At 38.7% G+C, this 22,463-nt stretch overlaps 1 non-coding gene across 1 annotated transcript; it reads right to left on the reverse strand.

Annotated features, from left to right (window-relative positions):
* Positions 1 to 19,879: 19,879 nt before the first annotated feature.
* On the reverse strand, positions 19,880 to 19,983 carry LOC148547709 (small nucleolar RNA R71). The gene has a single exon (XR_015898367.1). It is a non-coding gene; the product is annotated as a small nucleolar RNA R71 (small nucleolar RNA).
* Between the last annotated feature and the right edge of the window lie 2,480 nt (positions 19,984 to 22,463).

Here is a 22,463-nt window from a genome sequence, read left to right on the forward strand (position 1 = left end):
AAACCTAAGATTTCTTCGATCTAACGGTCGCTCTCGAACAAACTATCTGATACAGAAAACTCCCCAAGTTCACCAAGATAATCCGAGAACCCAAGGGCGATACGATAGGCACCCCAAGAGAGTCCAAAAACTGACTCCACCATAATAGTAAACATCATCACTAGGAAGGACATGCTGGAAAGGTCATAGTCAGCACTAAAAAGGCCTTAAATTCCTAGCCATAAAAAATCAAGCACCAACCCCTTCAGTTTCGGCGGCAATCACGATCTCCCCCGATGACTGCCAACACGGCACCTCGGCAGAAGATGCCCCATTCATCATCTCGGCTAGGGTTAGAACCGGACTGGTAAAAAGAATAATGGTTGACATCGGAGATTATTCCAACATCCTCTTCAGAGGAGCCTTCGATAAGCTTGATCTTTGAAATGAAAATCTGCAAAGCCACCGCAATGGAGTAACCAGACTCGGAGACAACTTTCTTAAACCAGACGGTTCCATAGTGTAACCACTAACCATCAAAACCGGAAGCCAGAGGAAAACCATACTCTCCGAATTTGTGGTCCTCAAGGATTCCATTGCCTACAACATCATCCTCAGAAGAAAAATGATCAACGATCTATCCGCCATTATCTTCACCAAGTTCCTAATCATGAAGTTCCAGGCCGACAACAGCACCATTAGAACGATACACGAGGATCGGGAAGTCACGGTGGAGTGTGACAACACCAGCTTGGCCCTCCACAAGAGGTCCCGAGATGCAGCATGAATCTTTCTCGCCAACCTCGATGCACGCCAAAACGGCCAGCCCCGACCAGAACCATAAGGAGGCATGGAAAAACTAAAAATAGGGCAGACCAAAAAGGAATTCACATTCATCAACAAGAACCTACCTTACGACCTGAAGGGCGACCTAGTTAAGCTCCTAAAACAAAACAGGGACTTATTTGCATTCACCCCGGCCGACATTCCGGGCATAAACCCTAATCTAATGTTCTACCGTTTGGATGTAGACCCAAAAGCCAAATCAGTGGCACAAAGAAAGAGGAAAATGTCACCCGACTAGGCATCTGAAGTAAAAAAACAAGTCAAAGCCCTGCTTGAAGTAGGCTTCATCCGAGAACTCCCTTATACGACCTGGTTTGTCAATGTTGTACTAGTTAAGAAGGCAAACAGCAAGTGGCGAATGTGCGTCGATTACACAGACTTGAACAAAGCCTGTCCCAAAGACGCCTTTTCCCAACCAAACATTGGCAGATTAGTTGACGCCGCCTCGGGACACCAGTACCTCAGCTTCATGGACACCAACTCCGGGTACAATCAAATACTCATGCACCAGCCTGACGAGGAGAAAACTGCCTTTATGACCCCCGACGGCACGTACTGCTACACGGTCATGCCATTTGGTTAAAAAAATGCCAGGTCCACCTACCAGAGGCTTATAACCAAAATCTTTAGAGACCTCTCTAGAACCAAGCTGGAGTTCTACATTGATGACATGCTTGCCAAAACCCAAACCGATGAAGAGCTCATCAACGACCTCGAACTCATATTGGACACCCTAAGGAAGCACCGAATGCGTCTTAACCCAACAAAGTGTGCCTTTGGGATGGAAGTGATGCACCACTATTTCGTGGTACATTTTGTACTTAATTGAGTGGATGTTCTTCTACTACTACTTGGTTGGAGTGATAAGTTCTTTTTCAAGACCCTTTTTATAGCATTTCACTAATTTAAATTAAAACTTTTTTGTTAAACTTGCTTGAAGATTGTAATTTGGAACATGATTTATAGCTAAGAACACACAACCTGTGAGATTTTGAGCTTAATTATATGGTTACATTATTTAACCATGATTTTTTTTCTTGTGTGTTTTCTTTTCTATGATTGCAATCTATAGTTTGTTCCATTCTATATGTCCATTGTTTAGTGTATCTGCATGCATACATATGATTGAGGCCATCATTTGTTATTAGCTCACTTATCCCAAATAGCCTACCATTTCATTTACCTTTGTTTGCCACTTTGAGCCTTTTTAATCCCCATTTGTTCTTTATATTACCACATCACTAGCCTTAAGCGGAAAAAACAATTAATTACCCCATTTGAATCTTTGGTTAGCTTAAGATAGAGATTGTGTGTCAACTAAGTGTGGGGAATTGTAGGAACTTGGGTTGATGAGAAGGTGTTATGTTTTATTGACAAAAATATTGGGAATCTGGGTGCTTACTCATGTAAAAATTGAAAAACCATATGCATTGATATATTATGCTTTCATTTATATATATATATATATATATATATATATATATATATATATATATATATATATATATATATATAAGAGAAAAAGAAAAAAAAAACCAAAAATACTTATGAATAGGGGACAAAATTACCACAATGCTAAGTTCAATAAAAGATCAATGCATATGTAATGGAATTTAAAAAAAAAAATTGATACGTGAGTATATGATGCAAAAGTGGGATTTTTTGGGTAGCTAGGCATGATTTTAGAATTATATAGAGTGTGTGTGTGTTAGGTGAGAACTTAGATTAGTCAAAGATTCATATTATAGCTCACTTGGCCATACATATATCCTCACCCTTACCTTAGCCCCATTACAACCTTAAAAAGACCTCATGATGTTTGCATTTGTACATTAAATATTTGTTGATTGGTTAGATGAAGAATAAAGTTTTAGAAAGAATGACTAGAGGAGATTAGAGTGAATTAACCCTAGACACCTGAGTGATTAGAGTGCATATGCACTACCAGTGAGGGTTCAATGCTTGATTCTGTGTTCCCAGCTTTCATGAGCTATCTTCTTACAAGTTTACTTGTCTTTTATTGTGTGATTTGAATTAGTAGAATTTGATTTATGTTTGTCTTGGAGAACTTGTTTACTTTTAACCAAGTAGGTAGAAACATCTTGGCATATAGTTACATTCACATACATAGGTTGCATCTCATGAGTCTTACTTTTCCCCCATTCATTCCTTTTGTCTCCCTGAGCTTAGTATGAGGACATGCTAATGTTTAAGTATGGGGAGATTTGATGCACCACTATTTCGTGGTACATTTTGTACTTAATTGAGTAGATTTTATCCACTAAACTCACACTTATTCATATAATTCGCATGTTTTGCATTTTTCTTCCTAATTCTGTGCTTTGATTGAAAACATGCTTCCTTGGCCTTAAGTTTGCTAATCTTAGTCCTCTCTTATTACCATTTGATGCCGTGATATGTTTGTTAAGTGTTTTCAGAGTTTATATGGCAGGAATGGCTTAGAGGATGGAATAGAAGCATGCAAAAGTGGAAGGAATACATGAAATTGAAGGAATTGCTAAGCTGTCAATCCTGACCTTTTCGTACTAAATCGACCATAACTTGAGCTATAGAGGTCCAAATGAGGCGGTTCCAGTTGCGTTGGAACGATAACATCCGGGGCTTTTAAATGATATGTAATTTGTGATAGTTGCCATAGGCAACGCACACGTGTGATGTATGCATACGCGTGACATGCACCACGTGCAGAAATTGTAAAATACGCTGGGGGCGATTTCTGGGCTGTTTTTGGCCCAGTTCTAAGCCCAAAAAACACAGATTAGAGGCTGTAGATGGGGGGAATCATTCATTCATTCATATAGCATTCATTCACATAATTTTAGGTTTTAGATGTAGTTTTCTAGAGAGAGAGGCTCTCTCCTCTCTCTAGGTTTTAGGATTTTTAGGTTTAGTTCTTCTCAAATTCTGAATTTTATCTTATTGCAATTTAGTTTCTCTTCTACTTTTATTTGTTCCAGTACTTTAGTTTATCTATTTCTCTTGTTGATCTCTTTATGTTGCTATTTTAGTTTATGAATTCTCATGCTAGATTTGATTTTCTATTTAATTGAATTTGAGGTATTTCATATTTATGATTGCTTTCTTCAATTTATGTTATTGATGCTTTTAATTGGTTGTTTGGATTTTATTATCTCTTATTGCTTTTTTATGCTTTTATGTTATGCCTTCCAAGTATTTGATAAAATGCTTGGGAGGGTTTTAAATTAGCTTTTTATGTTCTTAGCTTAGATTGAGTAATTAGAGACTCTTGAGTTATCAAACTCCTTTATTGATTGATAATTGAGAAGTTGCTAGTTGATTTGGATCCCTCTAAAGCTAGTCTTTCCTTAGGAGTTGACTAGGACTTGAGGAATCAAATTGATTCATCCACTTGACTTTCCTCCATAGTTAGAGGTTAACTAAGTGGGAGCAATGGACAATTCTCATCACAATTGATAAGGATAACTAAGATAGGACTTCTAGTTCTCATACCTTGCCAAGAGCCTTTCTTAATTATTAGTTTATTTTCTTATCATTCCTTGTTCAACCTTTCAAAAACCCAAAAAGATACTTTTCCATAACCAATAATATATATACCTCCCTGCAATTCCTTGAGAGACGACCCGAGATTTAAATACTTCGGTTTAATTTTATTGGGTTTGTTTTAGTGACAACCAAATTTTTGTATGAAAGGATTATTGTTGGTTTAGAAACTATACTTGCAACGAGAATTTATTGTGAATTCTTTACTAGCAAAAATCCGTTCATCAGGAAGCCGGGAAGTTCCTAGGCTTCATGATCACTCAATGGGGGGTAAAGGCAAACCCGAAAAAATGTAAAGTCATTCTTGAGATTAGCATCCAGGTAAGTCTCAAGGACGTCTAAAGGCTAACTAGAAGACTAGCCGCCCTTTCCCGCCTCCTTGAAGTCTCGGCCCAGAAAGCTATGCCTTTCTTCAAACTCATGAAAAAAGGGTATAAGTTTTTAATGGTAACTTGAGTGCGAAGAAGCCTTTCAATACTTCAAAAAAGTGTTAGTAGAACCCCCCATACTCTCCAAACCCAGAACCGGGGAAATGCTTTACCTCTACTTATCCATAACGGAGGAATTTCTAGCCGTGACGCTTGTCCGAAAAGAGGGGCAAAAAATACAAAGTCCCATATACTTCATAAGCAAGGTCTTCAAGAGTGTGGAAACACGCTACTCCCGACTCGAAAATCTCGCCTTGGCACTACTCACGGCATCCCGACGCCTCCGGCAATACTTCCAAGCCCATTCCATTGCGGTCCAAATGAACCAAGTGATTAGGCAAGTGCTGCAAAAATCGGACCTCGCAAGGAGAATGCTCGCATGGTTCGTTGAATTATCACAATACCAAATTAGATTCGAGGCTAGGAACACTATTAAAGCCTAGGCCATGGTAGATTTTATAGTCGAAATGACCCCAGGAAACAAACCCTTGGAGACTTGGAAACTCCATTTTGACGGCTCATCAAACACTAACTCAGGGAGAGCAGGAATAATAGTGGAAAACGAGAACAGAATCTCCATCAAATAATCTATTCGATACGAGTTCCCAATCTCTAACAACCAAGCCGAATACGAAGCCCTCATAGCCAGATTGACGTTAGCAAGAGAAGTCGGCGCAAAAGTGTTAGAGGTTTGCAACGACTCCCAGGTAGTCAGCTCTCAAATTAATGGAGGCTACCAAACACAGGTCCCTTTGCTACAGCAATACCTGGCCAAGGTGAAAGAACTAGTGGCCGAGTTTGACAGAGTAACCGTCCAACACATTCCCAGGGAACGAAATACGAGGGCCGGCCTACTCTCGAGACTCGCAAGTACCAAACCTGTTCCAGGAAACCGATCACTGGTCCACGAGATTATCAAGACACCGTTCGTCTCAGTCACGACCTCGGTTGACCTCCCAATCACAAGCCAGCATTCTTGGACCATCCCAATCCTCCAATACTTCACTAACGGAAGGTAAATGAAAGTCGAAGCATCAAAACTCTGCTACGTTCTCACGACTACTATCCTCTGTCGCCCTCCTCTGCTTCCTACTCGCCTCGGTGGCTGAGACCCCGACCACCTCCTCCTCAAATCCAGCAACTGGCCAAGGCAAAACAGGACCCGCGCCTCCAGCCGAAACCATATCCTAAGAGCCGAAACCATCCTCAGGAGTCCACTTGAGGTCGGGATTGAGGCGTCGAAGGGGGCGCTTCCCCACTCTCTTCTTGGACTAGGGCATCCTTCAACCTCGCCAATTGGGTCAACCCGTCGGCCATCTGGACTGAAAAAGGAAAAGCAAACAAAGTGTAAGTCTCAAACCCGGAAAGAAGGGATATATAAAAAGAAACATTTAAACACACACCAATATAAGTCCGACACATCTCCGGATCACCCATGACGTCTCGGGAATTCAACGGCCACTCCACAAAGTTTGACCATAAGACATCAGCGATGTCTTTATTCTCGGGAGAGAGAATCTCGTAAGTGACGCGCGTCAAGTACATCCCAACAGCACCAAAGTTCCAATACATCGCGAACCATCGCTCCCCTTTGAGGGTCAACCAAAAGGGATGGTGCCCCCAGCAGGGCGTACCTTAAAGTACTCCCCTTTGAACCCGTAGAAGGAATCCTCAAACAAACCAAAAATTCATCGGTTAGGCTGAGCCCTAACCGACACATATCCCATCTTGTGTTTTTCCTCCTTAGTCAGGAGAGTACACAAAAAGAAGAAGAGAAAGACTTTCACCCAAACTGGAAACTCTAAATATCCACAAACTAACTCGAAGGACCGGATGATCGCCCAACTATTAGGATGCAGCTGAGACAACGCCATGGAATAACGATTTAGCAACGTCTGGACACATTCTAAAAAAGGGAGTCGCACCCCTTGCCGCATGAATATAGACTCGTAAACCCACATCCAATCGGCAACTCTGAGGGAGTCAAGGTTTATATAGGAGTCCCTCTCATCCACCTCGGGGAATACAAGCTCATACTGGCGCTCTACCTCGCCACCTACTCAAACCGCTCTATAAGAACCGCGCTTAATTAACCACCTAATTAGATAATTTAATTGCCCAAATTAGGCTTCAAAAATTTAGAGTGAGAATTTGAGGATTTAAAGGTGATTTTAACGAAAAACTATGAAAAGCTGCAAACCGACAGTTGAACCGGTTGAACCGGTTTAAGTATGCCCGATACAGTATGAGAAAAACTTAAAACAGTAAAAAATCTTAGAAAAATATTAGAAGTCGAAAACTGGGCGTTAATTTGGAAGGTTTTGCCCAAAGTTGGGCCAAACGGGCTAAAAACGCTAATGGGTTGGACCGGGCCTAAGTTGGGCCCAAGCCCAACAACATATAAGTACATTAAGTGGAAAACTCAGCCACTTCTACCACACAACAGCAGCAGAAATGTGAAATTGAAGAAGAGGACAGGTGAGGGTTTTAAACACTATTCACCATCTTCTTCATTCAACCATAACTTAAGCTACGAAGCTCCGATTCGCGTGCCATCAGTTGCTACAAGAAGCTCTCGTCGAGATCTTCAATTTAATCCAAACAAAGTGGTAAGAAATTTCCAATTTCTTGCCCAGTTTTTCATTCCATTACAGATTCGGTTTTTGGCTATGGTGAATGAATGGTTCTAGTGATTTTGATTAATTAGGTACACTCTAGCACTTGATTATTATTGGGTTTTGTCCCAATCATCTTTGGGTAAGGTGAGCCTACTTGATCTCTTGTGGTTTTATGTATATATGAAACCCTAGGTTGAATTATTGTAAATTATATGTGATATTAGCTTGAATATTGGAGCTTGTTGGTGATTATTGATGCTTGTGGAGTTGATTGGTGGCTTGGATTGTGGTTGAAAGCGTGAATTGTGCTCAATTGGGGTTTTGATACATATTGGGAATCGGCTAAGGTATGGTTTCGGTTTCCTCTATGTAGTATATAATATTCATGGACACTTAGGCTAGTGACCTATAGGATAGAGTTGAATTTATGTGGTTGTTGATGGTGTTTGGTTGATGTTCTATGTTGAATTAATATGTTTATGATTGAGAAATAATGATATTGAGATTATGATGTATGATAAATTGGGGTAAATGACTATTGTTGTTTATGGTTTAGAAGCATGAATGAGTTTGATGATAGAAAATTGATGTTGGTGTAATGATGAATGGTGAGTGTGTTGGTGGAAAGTTATTGATAACTGTAATATGATGATATTGATGTTTAAAATGATGAGGTATGATGAGAGATTGGTATAAATTGTGGTTTGTGACCCAAGAGGGTAGTTTTTGGTGAAAAATGGATCTTGGAGGGACTTTAATTGGTTTGGTAGTGTTTTGGTTGATTGGAGGTGTGAAAGTTGGAAAAATTGGCAAATTGGGTTATTAGATAAAAGTTGGTTTTTGATGAACTTTGTCTGATCATAACTTTTGCCTCGATTTTCGAAATTGATTGAAATTTGTTTATAATTAAAGATCTTTGAAAACTCTTTAAATCAATAAAAAATTTTTGAAAATTGGAATTTTGTAGAGGAAGTTATGATCCTTCAAAGTTGGTGTTAAAAATCTGAAATTCTGCAAAGTTGTAGAATATTTCATGATATCTGATGTGTGCGGACGCACACCCTCGTGCGGACGCACCCCTGCAAATATTTTGACCTGTGCAGACGCACACGTCTGTGTGCACGCATAGGTGATGAGAGAACTTTTGCGTGGTCTAGAAATTTGCGGATAAATCCTCGTTGCAAGTATAGTTTCTAAACCTTCAAAAGTCCTTTCATACAAACGTTTTGGTTGTCACAAGTAACAAACCCCTTTTAAAATTGATAACCGAGTATTTAAACCTCGGGTCGTCTTCTCAAGGAATTGCAGGGAGGTATGTTTTTATTATTGGTTATGAGTTTGTAAATTAGGGGTTTTAGAAATTAGGGAGCAGTACATTGCATAAGAAGAACAAAATAAATAAATAACTATAAAATAAACTGTTGGCAAGGTATGAAAACAGCAAGTCCTATCCTGGTTATCCTTATTAATTGTAATGAAAATTGGATTTTTCTCCCACTTTGTTGACTTCTAACTATGAAGGTAAGTTAAGTGGATGAATTAATTTTTATTCCTCAGGTCCTAGTCTTTCCTTGGAAAAGGCTAGAGTTATTGGAACTCGAATTAATTCTTGAAGAATTCCAATTTTCAATCAACAATGAGTTTGATAACTCAAGTGTTTCCAATGATTCAACCAAAGCCAAAAGGGAAGAGAGTCTACTTGAATGAAAATAACTTGGATAAACATAGAGCATTAATAAATTAAAGAGAGCAATCATAAGTCTGAAATACCTCAAATTATATTAAATAAAATATTCAAATCATAACATGGAAACGTTCATAAATTAAATTGGGAAAATAAATAAAAATAAAGAACCTGTGATTGAGAGTCGCTCCTAAAACTAAGAGAAATCCTAAATCCTAATCCCAAGAGAGAGGAGAGAACCTCTCTCTCTAAAAACTACATCTAAATCTTAAAATTGTAAATATGAGAGCATGTCTATGTATGGATGTATTCCCCCACTTTATAGCCTCTAATCTGTGTTTTCTGGGCCGCAAAATGGGTCGAAAACAGCCCAGAAATCGCTGGAGAAGAAATCAGCCACACTGGTTTTCGGCACTGCAATGCATCCACGTGGATCACGCAACCGCGTCACCTAGAATCAGGGAAACCATGGCATATTATATATTAAATCGACGCCCCAGACGTTAGCTTTCCAACACAACTGGAACCGCGTTGTTTGGACCTCTGTAGCTCAAGTTATGGCTATTTGAGTGCGAAGAGGTCAAGCTGGACAGCTTAGCAATTTCTCCAACTTCTTGTATTCCTTCCACTTTTGCATGCTTCCTTTCCATCCTCCAAGCCATTCCTGCCCTATAATCTCTGAAAACACTTAACACACATATCAAGGCATCTAATGGTAATAAGAGAGGATTAATAATAAGCAATTATAAGATCAAAAAGCATGTTTTCAATCATAGCACAAAATCAGGAAGGAAAACGTAAAACATGCAAATAGTATGAATAAGTGGGTAAAGAGTTGATAAAATCCACTCAATTGAGCACAAGATAAACCATAAAATAGTGGTTTATCAACCTCCCCACACTTAAACATTAGCATGTCCTCATGCTAAGCTCAAGAGAAGCTATAAAGAAATGAAGAGGAATGGTAGAATGCATGAAATGCAACCTATGAATGCAACTACATGCTAAATACTTTTACTTACTTGGTTAAGAGTAAATAAGTTCTCCAAGAATAAATATGAACTGGATTTCACTAATTCAAATCATAAAAATGAAGTACAAATAGACTTGTAGAAGAAAATAGCTCATGAAAGCCGGGAACAAAGAATCGAGCATCGAACCCTCACTGGAAGTGTATGCACTCTAATCACTCAAGTGTTTTAGGTTCGATTCTCTCAATTCTCTACTAACCTTGCTTTCTAAGGCTTGCTCTTCATCTAACAATCAACATAAATTTAATGCACAGATACACATATCAAAAGGTCTTTTACGGGTTGTAATGGGGTTAGGGTCAAGGTAGGATTGTATTTAGCCAAGTGGACTAAAATCTGAATCCTCAATTAACTTAAACTTTCCACCTAACTTTAGACAATCTATGTAATCATAATACCACATCTATCTATCCATTAACCATGTTTTCCACATATTCATGCATTCTAATTTTAGTACAGTACATATGCATTGCTTTCAACATTTACTTTGGGGCATTTTGTCCCCTTTTTCTTATTTGCTCTTTTTATTCTTTTTCTCACTTCTTCTTCTTTATATATATATATATTTTTTTTTCTTTTCTTTTATTTTTCTCAATGCATATGATTAAATTATTGGATGCATGAATCATGTCCTAAACATTTTTTTTTATTTTCAGAAAACTCTAACATACTCAATTCTCAGATCAAATGTTTCCAAATTCACTTCCCCACACTTAATTTATGAACACTCTCACTAGTATAAGCTAACTAAGGATTCAAATTAAGGACATTATTGTTTTCCGCTTAGAGTTAATGATGTGCTAAAGTAAAGAATAAAGGGGTATAATAAGCTCAACATTGGTTTGCAAAGAATAATGAAAAGGTAAGGCCATATGGGTATGTAAGCTCAGTGAAACAAAGGCCTCAATCATGTAAGTGCATGCATACATCAAACCATGGAAATATAGAATTAAGCAAGACAAAGATCACAATTTTAGAGAGAAAAATACACACTAAAACAAAATTTTTGGTTGATAAAATGTAACCAATTCAAATAGGCTCAAAATCTCACAGGTTTTGTGTGTTCGAGCTCTAAACCATAATATTTCTTCAAACAAGTGTAACATTAAATTTTATTCAAATTAGTGAAATGCTCTAAAAGGTTTCTTGAAAAAGAAAATATTACTTCAACCAAGTGGTAAAATATGCACAAAAATCAAACAAACATGCAAATGCAACAACTAACTACAAAGAAAATTTAAACATTGGTGTTGAGACAAGAAAGTACTAACCCATGGAGATCGGTATCGACCTCCCCACACTTAAAGATTGCACCGTCCTCGGTGCATGCTGAGATGTGCAGGTGGACGGGTCTTCTCCAACTGATGCTTTTCTCCAAGGATTGTGCTGATGGACTTGTTTGTCTCCCCATGTAAACGTCTTCCGGTTCCCTTCCGGGTGGCCATCCTGAAAGAAAAAAGGAAGAAGAGTAACCCAATAATAGAGATAAGAAAATAAATGAAGTATGGTTGGGTTAATGCCAAATGATAAGGGTCTCATTTACATGGATGCTTCAACATGTACGTGAGAAAACAATAGAAGCCATGGCATACCAATGGTGCAAAATTTGCAACAATGGGGAAGAGTGTGGGTAATGAAAATATCAATATAAGTACATGTCAATGAAAGAGGAGTACAAGTATCATAAAAAATTAGCATTGATTTAAATAATGTTACCCAATCAGAATAAAACAAGTCATAAGTACCAAGATAATACCAGAAAAGATATAACAGTTGAATAAGAACATTTGAACACCAATAATTTTAGAAAAGAAAATAAAAATATGCACAAAATTAAAATGCAATAAATGAAAGTATGCAAATAAATTAAATAAAATAAAATAAAAGAGAAGAAGAATGAGAAGGGAAAGAAGGGAAGAAGAAGTAAGTAAGAAAGGAGGGAGGAAAAATTAGGATTGGGGGAGAAAAGATAAGATATTTGGCAAATTAGGATAAGCTGTGCGGCACAAGCGACGCGGTCGCGTGGGGCACGCGGTCGCGCGACTTGCGCGTAAACTGATTAACGCGGTCGCGTCGGTCACGTGGTCGCGTGACCCGTTTTAGGCTAATGGCGTGAGGGCAGCCTCGCACTCACACAACTCTCTGTTCAAAATCATATTTAGTGCCAAATTTTGGGTGACGCGATCGCGTGGGGCATGCGATCGCGCGAGTGGCCACTTAGTAGGATGTGATGCGGCCGCATGGGGCACACGGTCGCGTGAGATGGACTGTGCGTCCAGGGCCAGTCCAGCACCACTCTAGCACAACTTTCGGCTGTGCACCATTATTATGTCGAAATCCTGGTCACGTGGCCGCGTAGGGCACGCGGTCGCGTGGGAGGCCATTATTCCCATATGACGCGGTCGCGTCAGCGACGCGGTTGCGTGGGACGATTTGTGCCATTGGCATGCCTCCATCCACGCTCTCGCGTGACTCTCTGTTCATTTTATTATGCTCTCCCAACACCTGCGACGCGGACGCGTCAATGATGCGGTCCCGTCGCGTAACATTTTTTGTTTTTTAAATATGCAAAATGCATAATGCAATGCTAATATGAATGTTATGCATGATTCCAGGTTCAATGAAATAAAATATAATAAAACTCAAAAACAAATGAAACTAAATAAAAATGAAAAAAAAGGAACGATCATACCATGGTGGGTTGTCTCCCACATAGCACTTTTAGTTAAAGTCCTTAAGTTGGACATTTGGTGAGCTCCCTGTTATGGTGGTTTGTGTTTGTATTGATCCCCGAATTCCCACCAATTTTTGTACTTCCAGTGTCCTCCGGGATCCCAAACTAAGCATGTAAAGCCCTTAAGAAGCTTCAAACAGATTCTTAAGCTCCCGGGGTAACAAGTGTCAGAGCAGATTTCAGGATCCCAAATCTTGCTTTTACACCCATCTTTGTCGGGATCTGTATTTTTCCAACCGGGTGATAAGTAATTTGAATTCTCACTGCAGCTACCAAACAGCTTCCTAGACTCATTCAGTTGAGCTTTACACCAACCTTTGCATTTAAACTTAAATCTTCCAACCATGATGAACCTTGCAGGACAATTCTTACCACTGGCCATCTTCCTCTTACTCTTAATGTTACAAAGAGCTCTAAGTTGACCATCCGTCTCCAGTAGCCCATAGTCAAGTGGAATTAGAAAGCTAAGGGATATGAATTTTACCCACTTGAATGTTGTGAAGGATGATGGCAACTTAGGGTGAGGGGTCTCCAATAACTTTGGCAAGGTGATTTCAAGCTCTACTCCCTTGTGCTCTTCTCTGACAACTTCCACCTCCTTGTAAGCTTCTTCTTCTTGAATCTCCATCTTTTGATCGACCTCTTCCAATTCCTTAACCATGATATGCCTTGGAGGTTGTACACCCTCCTCAACATCAATTTCAAACGTCTTTGAAGGAGGCTCTATAACTTGACTTTCCCATGGAGGTTCTGCATCTCCTAAATCTTCAACCATTTTTTCTCTTCAATAATTACAGCTTCCTCCACTTGTTCCAGTACAAAGTCATGCTCCGTACTGTCTACTGGAGTTTCTAATATCTCCTTCATGCTACGTTCTTCATTAGATTGCCCACATGAAGCCATGGGAGCACTTTGGGTGTCCGAGCGTCGGGAACCTAATTGACTTATCACTTGATTTAGTTGATATAGAGTTGTATGAAATCGATCCGCTGCTTCCTTGAGATGATCCCTTGATTCTTCCTTCACTAATTCTTCAACCACTCCTTCGACTTCAAGGGTTTTTACTACCTTCACCCTTAGGGCCTCCTCTAGCTCCTTATGAAGTATGGATTCGCAAAGATGATCCCTTCTCTCTTGTTCCATGTCAATAGCATCATTGGGATCATGTTGCTCCTGGATTGATGGATGTGGGTGCTCTTCCATGGATGGTGGTGATGGGATGGAGAGATCCTTCTGTGGTTGACAAGGAAGTGCACTAGAGCTTGAGGGTTGATTGTTGAAGGTATCTGGTGGTCCGATTTGGGCGAAGAGGGCTTGTATAGTAGAGTTTAAATCGACAAGTGCTTTCTCCATGGAGGTTTGGGGTGGATAGGAGGGTTCATTTGGTTCATAGGGTGGTTGGTATGGTGGATACGGGTTAGGGTCATATGGAGGTGAATGGTTGTAGGTGGCTTGTGAGTATGGTGGTTCAAAGCTGTGTTGAGGAGAGGGTTTATAGGCATATGGTGGTGGTTGTTGATAGTCCATTGGAGGTGGTTGTCGCCAAGAGGGTGGATCAAATCATTGTGGCTCCTCCCATCTTTGATTGTTCCAACCTTGATGCCTATTCTCATTGTAATTTCTTCTTTCTGCATCATAATTGTAACCAGACTCATAGCGATGGGGGTGAGAACTCATGATAGCAAATAAAAATTTAAAAACAAAAATGAAAACAAATTTAAATTAAAAGGTTATTGAAATTTAAATTTTGAAAATTAAATTTTTAATTTTAAATTTTGAAATTTGAAATTGGAAATTTGAAATTTGAATTTTGAAATTTGAAATTTGAAATTTTTTTTTAAATTTGAATTTTGAAATTTAAATATTGAATTTTGAAAATTGATTTTTGAAATTTGAAATTTGAAATTTTTAAATTTGAATTTTGAAATTTGATTTTTTTAAATTTTGAATTTTTGAAATTAATAAGGAAAGAGAAAAACAATAAAATGACAACAAATTTAAAAATTTTTAGATCAAAACGAAGAAAACAACTAAGAACAACTTGAAGGTCAAGATGAACACGAAGAACAACTTGAAGATCAAGATGAACACTAAGAAAAAAAATTTTTGAAAAATTTTTTATAATTAAATAAAAACCAATAACCTCTTAATTTATGAAAAAAGCAAAAATAAAAACAAAAATGAAAATAAATAAACAAGTAAAAAGCAGATATTTACAATAACCAATAATAAGGCACACGTTTGCAATTTCCCGGCAACGGCGCCATTTTGATGAGAGAACTTTTGCGTGGTCTAGAAATTTGCGGATAAATCCTCATTGCAAGTATAGTTTCTAAACCTTCAAAAGTCCTTTCATACAAACGTTTTGGTTGTCACAAGTAACAAACCCCTTTTAAAATTGATAACCGGGTATTTAAACCTCGGGTCGTCTTCTCAAGGAATTGCAGGGAGGTATGTTCTTATTATTGGTTATGAGTTTGTAAATTAGGGGTTTTAGAAATTAGGGAGCAGTATGTTGCATAAGAAGAATAAAATAAATAAATAACTATAAAATAAACTCTTGGCAAGGTATGAAAACAAGAAGTCCTATCCTGGTTATCCTTATCAATTGTAATGAAAATTGGATTTTTCTCCCACTTTGTTGACCTCTAACTATGAAGGTAAGTTAAGTGGATGAATTAATTTTTATTCCTCAGGTCCTAGTCTTTCCTTGGGAAAGGCTAGAGTTATTGAAACTCGAATTAATTCTTGAAGAATTCCAATTTTCAATCAACAATGAGTTTGATAACTCAAGTGTTTCCAATGATTCAACCAAAGCCAAAAGGGAAGAGAGTCTACTTGAATGAAAATAACTTGGATAAATACAGAGCATTAATAAATTAAAGAGAGCAATCATAAGTCTGAAATACCTCAAATTATATTAAATAAAATATTCAAATCATAACATGGAAAAGTTCATAAATTAAATTGGGAAAATAAATAAAAATAAAGAACCTGTGATTGAGAGTCGCTCCTAAAACTAAGAGAAATCCTAAATCCTAATCCCAAGAGAGAGGAGAGAACCTCTCTCTCTAAAAACTACATCTAAATCTTAAAATTATAAATATGAGAGCATGTCTATGTATGGATGCATTCCCCCACTTTATAGCCTCTAATCTGTGTTTTCTGGGCCGCAAACTGGGTCGAAAACAGCCCAGAAATCGCTGGAGCCTGGAGAAGAAATCAGCCACGCTGGTTTTCGGCACTGCAATGTGTCCGCGTGAATCACGCGACTGCGTCACCTAGCGTCATGGAAACCATGGCATATTATATATCAAATCGAAGCCCGGACGTTAGCTTTCCAACGCAACTGGAACCGATCGTTTGGACCTCTGTAGCTTAAGTTATGGCTGTTTGAGTGCGAAGAGGTCAAGCTGGACAGCTTAGCAATTTCTCCAACTTCTTGTATTCCTTCCACTTTTGCATGCTTCCTTTCCATCCTCCAAGCCATTCCTGCCCTATCATCTCTGAAAACACTTAACACACATATCAAGGCATCTAATGGTAATAAGAGAGGATTAATAATAAGCAATTATAAGATCAAAGAAGCATGTTTTCAATCATAGCACAAAATCAGGAAGGAAAACGTAAAACATGCAAATAGTATGAATAAGTGGGTAAAGAGTTGATAAAATCCACTCAATTGAGCACAAGATAAACCATAAAATAGTGGTTTATCAATAGGCTGGGAAGTGCATTCTGTTCGCAGTGCCAGCACAGCTTGTGCGCGCACACATTTAAGGAAAAACTTTAACCTGTGCGGACGCACAGGTCTGTGCGGACGCACACGTCAGGAAGGTCAGTCTGTTGGGGTGCTGGCACAGGTTATGCGAGCACACAGATCCTTGTAAAAATTGACACATGTGCGTACACACGTGTTTTAAAACTCTCAGGAGTGTGCGCACGCACAGACCCTTGTGCGGTCGCACACGTCCTGTTTCTCAAAATTTTATTTGTTTTCAACTATTCTACCTTCCCAACAAGGTTGCAAGCTTCTCTAACACCATTTTAAGATTTTTGGGCCTAGTTTTGAGAATTAGGGCATGGGATATAACTTAAGAGTCCTAATACTTGGTTTTATGATAACTTAGAAAATGGAGGCCTAGGTTTCTGGCATGCTGAGAATGATTTGACGATTGGGAGAGGATGATTGATATATGAGATAAAGAATGATAAACTTTTGACATTGGAAACTGAGTTATGAATGGACAGTGGTTGAGATGAGTCGAGGACTCGGATTGAGACGATGGATCCATGTATACTGAAAATGTTTTCTGAAAACCACTGAAATATTATTTTTACTGAGAATATGAGACGCTATGCGCCCGGCAGGGACGGGGTTGGATCCCGCTTGTCGAGGTAGCGGCGGCGGCGCAAGGGCGGTGGTTCGTCCCGCTTGCGTTGAGATGTGAGGTCTGTAGCAAGAGTATCCCGCTCACATCCCTTCGGACCATAGGCGAACAGGCGCCGATACCTGGACAGTGATCCGGGCACTATATCTTGGGGGTTCCCATATGAGAAATCCGAAGGGCGACGTCTCCATGGAGATGTATCGGGTTGGCAGTTGAACCGACAATGTGATATCACAGTCAGTAGGGCAGGCATTCATCATATGCATTTTCTATCTGTTTGTATGCCTTGTTTACTTGTAATGACTTGCCTAATTGAATAACATGCTTGTTTGCTATTTGAATTATTTGCCTTATATGCATCTACTTGTGTTTTACTTGCATTGTATATTACCTGTGTTTTCTACTGGGATTGAGGAGGTTCGGAAGGCGGTGGCGATGGGATCGCATGGAGGATAGGTTGGTGAAGGCTGTGGGACAGCGGTGTTTGGTTAGAATAGAAATCCCTTAAGATAGATCACCCGGTTTACTTATGATAAAGTTTATATTATGCAAGTACCTCCGAAGCCTTAACTACTGCTAATAACTGTCTTTATCCTATCCATTTATCGCTTCTGTTATTGTTTGTTTATGCGCTTACAATAATCAAAACTACCTTTCTATTCACCTGAGTAAGATCTGCAGGATAACCACAGCTTGCTCAATCCGGCAATCCTCGTGGGATTCGACCCTCACTCACCTGAGGTAATACTTGGACGACCCGGTGCACTTGCCGGTTTAGTTGTGGGAAATTCAATTTTCCTGCACGAAGTTTTTGGCACCGTTGCCGGGGATTGTTTGTGATTAACAAACTAACGGTTGTCTTGTTGCTTAGATCAGGTATTTTTACTGTTTTTCTTTTTGTGTTTTTTGTTTTCCTTTTAGAATTTTTTGAAATATATATATATGTTTTATTTTTGTTTTTAGTATCATTATTTTTCTTTTTTATGAGTCTTGTGTCAATTTTTAAGTTTGGTGTCACTTTGATTTTCATTTCTTTTCTTAAGTCTTTAAAAACTATTCTTGTTTTCTTCCTTAGTGTTCGAACTGTTCTTGCTATTTTTTTTGTTTGATTTCAAAATTCTTAAGTTTGGTGTCTTTTGGTGTTCTCTTTCTAGATTTTTAAGAATTTGTGTCCTTGATCTTTAAAATCTTTAAGTTTAGTGTTCCTTAGTGTTTGTCATTTTTTTTTTCAAAAATTTGGTGTCTTTAATTTTAAAATTTTTAAATTTGTGTCTTGTGGTGCTTTTCCTTTTTAAATTTTCGAAAATTTTCCAATTTAATTTCAAAAATTTTAAGTTTGGTATCTTTGTTAGTAGTCTTGCTTTTCTTACTTATCTTTTCTTTAAATCTTTATCTTATCCTTTCTTTCTTTGATTTTTAAAATTTTTCTATCTTATCTTTCTTTTAAAATTCAATTTCCAAAATTTTAGTATCTTGTTAGTTTTTCTCTCTTTTGAATTCTAATTTTAAAATCTTTAAATTTCAAATCTTATCTTATCTTCTCTCTCATTTGACTTTCTCTAATTTTTGAATTTTAAAATCTTTATTTGACATTCTCTTCTTAAATTTTAAAACTTTTTCAAAATCAAATCTTTTCTCTTTAATTTTATAATTTTATCTTGTTTTGTTTGACTCTTTCCTTTCAAATTTTATTTTTCAAATCTTTGATGAATCTTTCTTTTTAAAATTTCAAATATTTTCAAAATGAAATCTCTTTCAAATCTTTTATTTTATTTTATTTTCAAATTTTTCTCAGTTAGTTACTTGGTTATTTCATTTTAATTTTAAGAGTTTGATTCTTTCTAATTCTTCTTTTCTTCTTCTATTTTCGAAAATCTTCTATCTTCTTCTCTCTCTTCTTTTTTGAAAATATTCTACTTCTTCCCCCTCTACATTTTCGAAAACTTCTTTTTTTTTTTAAATAAAAGACATCTTCTTTTCTTTTCTTCATCTATCTTTCTAACAAAGGACCTCTATACTCCGACATAGAGACTCCTTTCTTCTTCTTTTCTTGGTTTCTTTCTTCTTGTTTATGAACAGGAGTAGGGATAAAGAAACTCTCTGTGATCTAGATCCTGAACCTGAAAGAACTCTGAGAAGGCATCTGCAACAAGCTCAGGCTAGCAGATTCATAAAGAATCTAACAGGAGCTCTAGAACAAGAAGCTGAAGAAACAACAATGGCAGCTAATTCAGACAATGGGGGTGACGCAAGAAAAGTCCTAGGATCTTACACTGCACCCAATTCTAATTTCTATGGGCGCAGCTCTGCATCTCCATTCCTGCCATAGGTGCGAACAACTTTGAGTTGAAGCCTCAACTGGTCACTTTAGTTCAGCAGAACTGCAAGTTTCATGTATTTCCACAGGAAGATCCTAACAAATTCATATCTGACTTTTTGCAGATATGTGACACTGTCAAAACCAATGGAGTTAATCTAGAGGTTTACAAGATCATACTCTTTTCCTTTGCATTAAGAGATAGAGCAAGGCTTTGGCTGGATTCTCAGCCTAAGGAAAGCCTAGATAGCTAGGAGAAGGTGGTCAATGGATTCTTGACCAAGTTCTTCCCACCTCAAAAGCTGAGCAAGTTTAGGGTGGAAGTACAAACTTTTAGACAGAAAGAGGGTGAATCCCTCTATAAGGCTTGGGAAAGATACAAGCAATTAATCAGGAGATGTCCTCCTGACATGATCTCAGAGTGGACCATGTTAGATATCTTCTATGATAGTTTATCTAAGATGTCTAAGATGGCATTGGACCATTCTGCAGGTGGATCACTCCACTTGAAGAAGACGCCTGAAGAGGCACAAGAGCTTATTGACATGGTTGCTAACAACCAATACATGTACACTTCTGAAAGGAACCCTGTGAACAATGGGGCTGCCCAGAAGAGAGGCGTCCTAGAGGTAAGCACCTTAGACGCCATCCTAGCTCAAAACAAGCTCATGTCCCAACAGATCAACATGATCACTCGGCACTTGAGTGGGACACAGAACTCATAGGCTTACTGTCCAGAGACGGCCTTTGAGGTGGACACAGGTGATAATTCCTGGACCACCATGGAGGAGGTTAACTATATGGGAAACTCCTCTAGAAATTCCAACAATAATTCCTATTCGAATACTTTCAATCGGGGATGGAGAAACCACCCTAACTTTGGGTGGAGAGACCAACAGAAGCCTCAACAAGGCTTCAATAATAATCAGAATGGAATGAACCAGAACCAGTTCAACAATAAACCATTCGAACCCTCTTAGCAGTAGATGGAGACACCCAAGCAGAGTCTCTCTGACTTGGCTACCACAGTCTCCAATCTCTCCAAGACTACTCATAGTTTCGTGGCTGAAACTAGATCTTCCATCTGGAACCTAAAGATGCAGGTTGGTCAGCTGATCAAGAGGATCCCAGAGATCCCTTCAAACACTGTTTCAAGTAATCCAAAGGAAGAGTGCAAGGCCCTCATGGTAGAGGTGGTAACTGAACCCAAAGAGGAGCTCAAGGAAATCAGAGCTCATGAGGAGATTGAAACAGTCACCTTGCATGCCCCTGTGCTAAGAGAGGAATCTAAAGAATACTCTTCTTCAGAAGATAATGAGGAGACCAAGGAAGAGCAAATTGCTCGGTACCTAGCCATCCTCAGGAAGCTGAAAGCCAACTCCTCTCATACAGAGGCGTTGGAGGAGGAGGACGAGCCTATGGTGCTGGCCAAGGAGTGTAGTGCTGATGAGCGGATAATTTATACGCTTTTTGGCACTGTTTTTAGGTAGTTTTTAGTATATTTTAGTTAGTTTTTATTATATTTTTATTAGTTTTTAAATAAAAATTACATTTCTGGACTTTACTATGAGTTTGTGTATTTTTCTATGATTTCAGGTATTTTCTGGCTAAAATTGAGGGACCTGAGCAGAAATCTGATTCAGAGGCTGAAAAAGGACTGCAGATGCTGTTGGATTCTGACCTCCCTACACTCAAAGTAGATTTTGTGGAGCTACAGAAGCCCAATTGGCGCGCTCTCAATTGCGTTGGAAAGTAGTCATCCTGGGCTTTCCAGAAATATATAATAGTCCATACTTTGCCCGAGATTTGATGGCCCAAATCGGTGTTCCAAGTCAGCATAAAAATTATGGTGTCAAAACGCCAGAACTGGCATAAAAGCTGGAGTTAAACGCCCAAACTGACACAAAAGCTGATGTTTAACTCCAAGAAAAGTCTCTACATGTGAAAGCTTCAATGCTCAGTCCAAGCACACACCAAGTGGGCCCGGAAGAAGATTTCTGCATTAATTACTTATTTCTTTAACCCTAGGCTACTAGTTCTCTATAAATAGGACCTTTTACTATTGTATTTTACATCTTTCAATCTATCTTTTAATCATGTTTTGATGATTGAACCCTCTTTGGGAGGCTGGCCATTCAGTCATGCCTAGACCTTTTGTTCTTATGTATTTTCCACGGTGGAGTTTCTACACACCATAGATTAAGGTGTGGAGCTCTGCTGTTCCTCATCAATTAATGCAAAGTACTATTATTTTTCTATTCAACTCAAGCCTATTTCTTCTCTAAGATATACACTCGTTCTTCAACCTGAAGAATGTGATGATCCGTGACACTCATCATCATTCTCACCTATGAACGCGTGCCTGACAACCACTTCCGTTCTACTTGCAATAGCTTGAGTGCGTATCTCTTAGCCTCCTGGTTCATGACGCATGGTTGCCTCACCTGACAACCGAGCCTTCCATTCTGTGAGATCAGAGTCTTCGTGGTATAGGCTAGAATTATTGGCAGCATTCCTGAGATCCGGAAAGTCTAAACCTTGTCTGTGGTATTCCGAGTAGGATCTGGGAAGGGATGACTGTGACGAGCTTCAAACTCGCGAGTGTTGGGCGTAGTGACAGACGCAAAAGGATCAATGGATCCTATTCCAACATGATCGAGAACCGACAAATGATTAGCCGTGTGGTGACAGCGTATTTGGACCATTTTCACTGAGAGGACGGGAGGTAGCCATTGACAACGGTAAAACCCAACATAAGCTTGCCATGGAAAGGAGTATGAATGATTGGAAGAAGGCAATAGGAAAGCAGAGGTTCAGAAGGAACAAAGCATCTTCATACGCTTATCTGAAATTCCCACCTATGAATTACATAAGTATCTCTATCCTATTTTA

This window comes from Arachis ipaensis, chromosome B8, assembly GCF_059453495.1.
Source record: "Arachis ipaensis isolate K30076 ecotype BB chromosome B8, ASM5945349v1, whole genome shotgun sequence".
NCBI classification, from domain to species: Eukaryota; Viridiplantae; Streptophyta; class Magnoliopsida; order Fabales; family Fabaceae; genus Arachis; species Arachis ipaensis.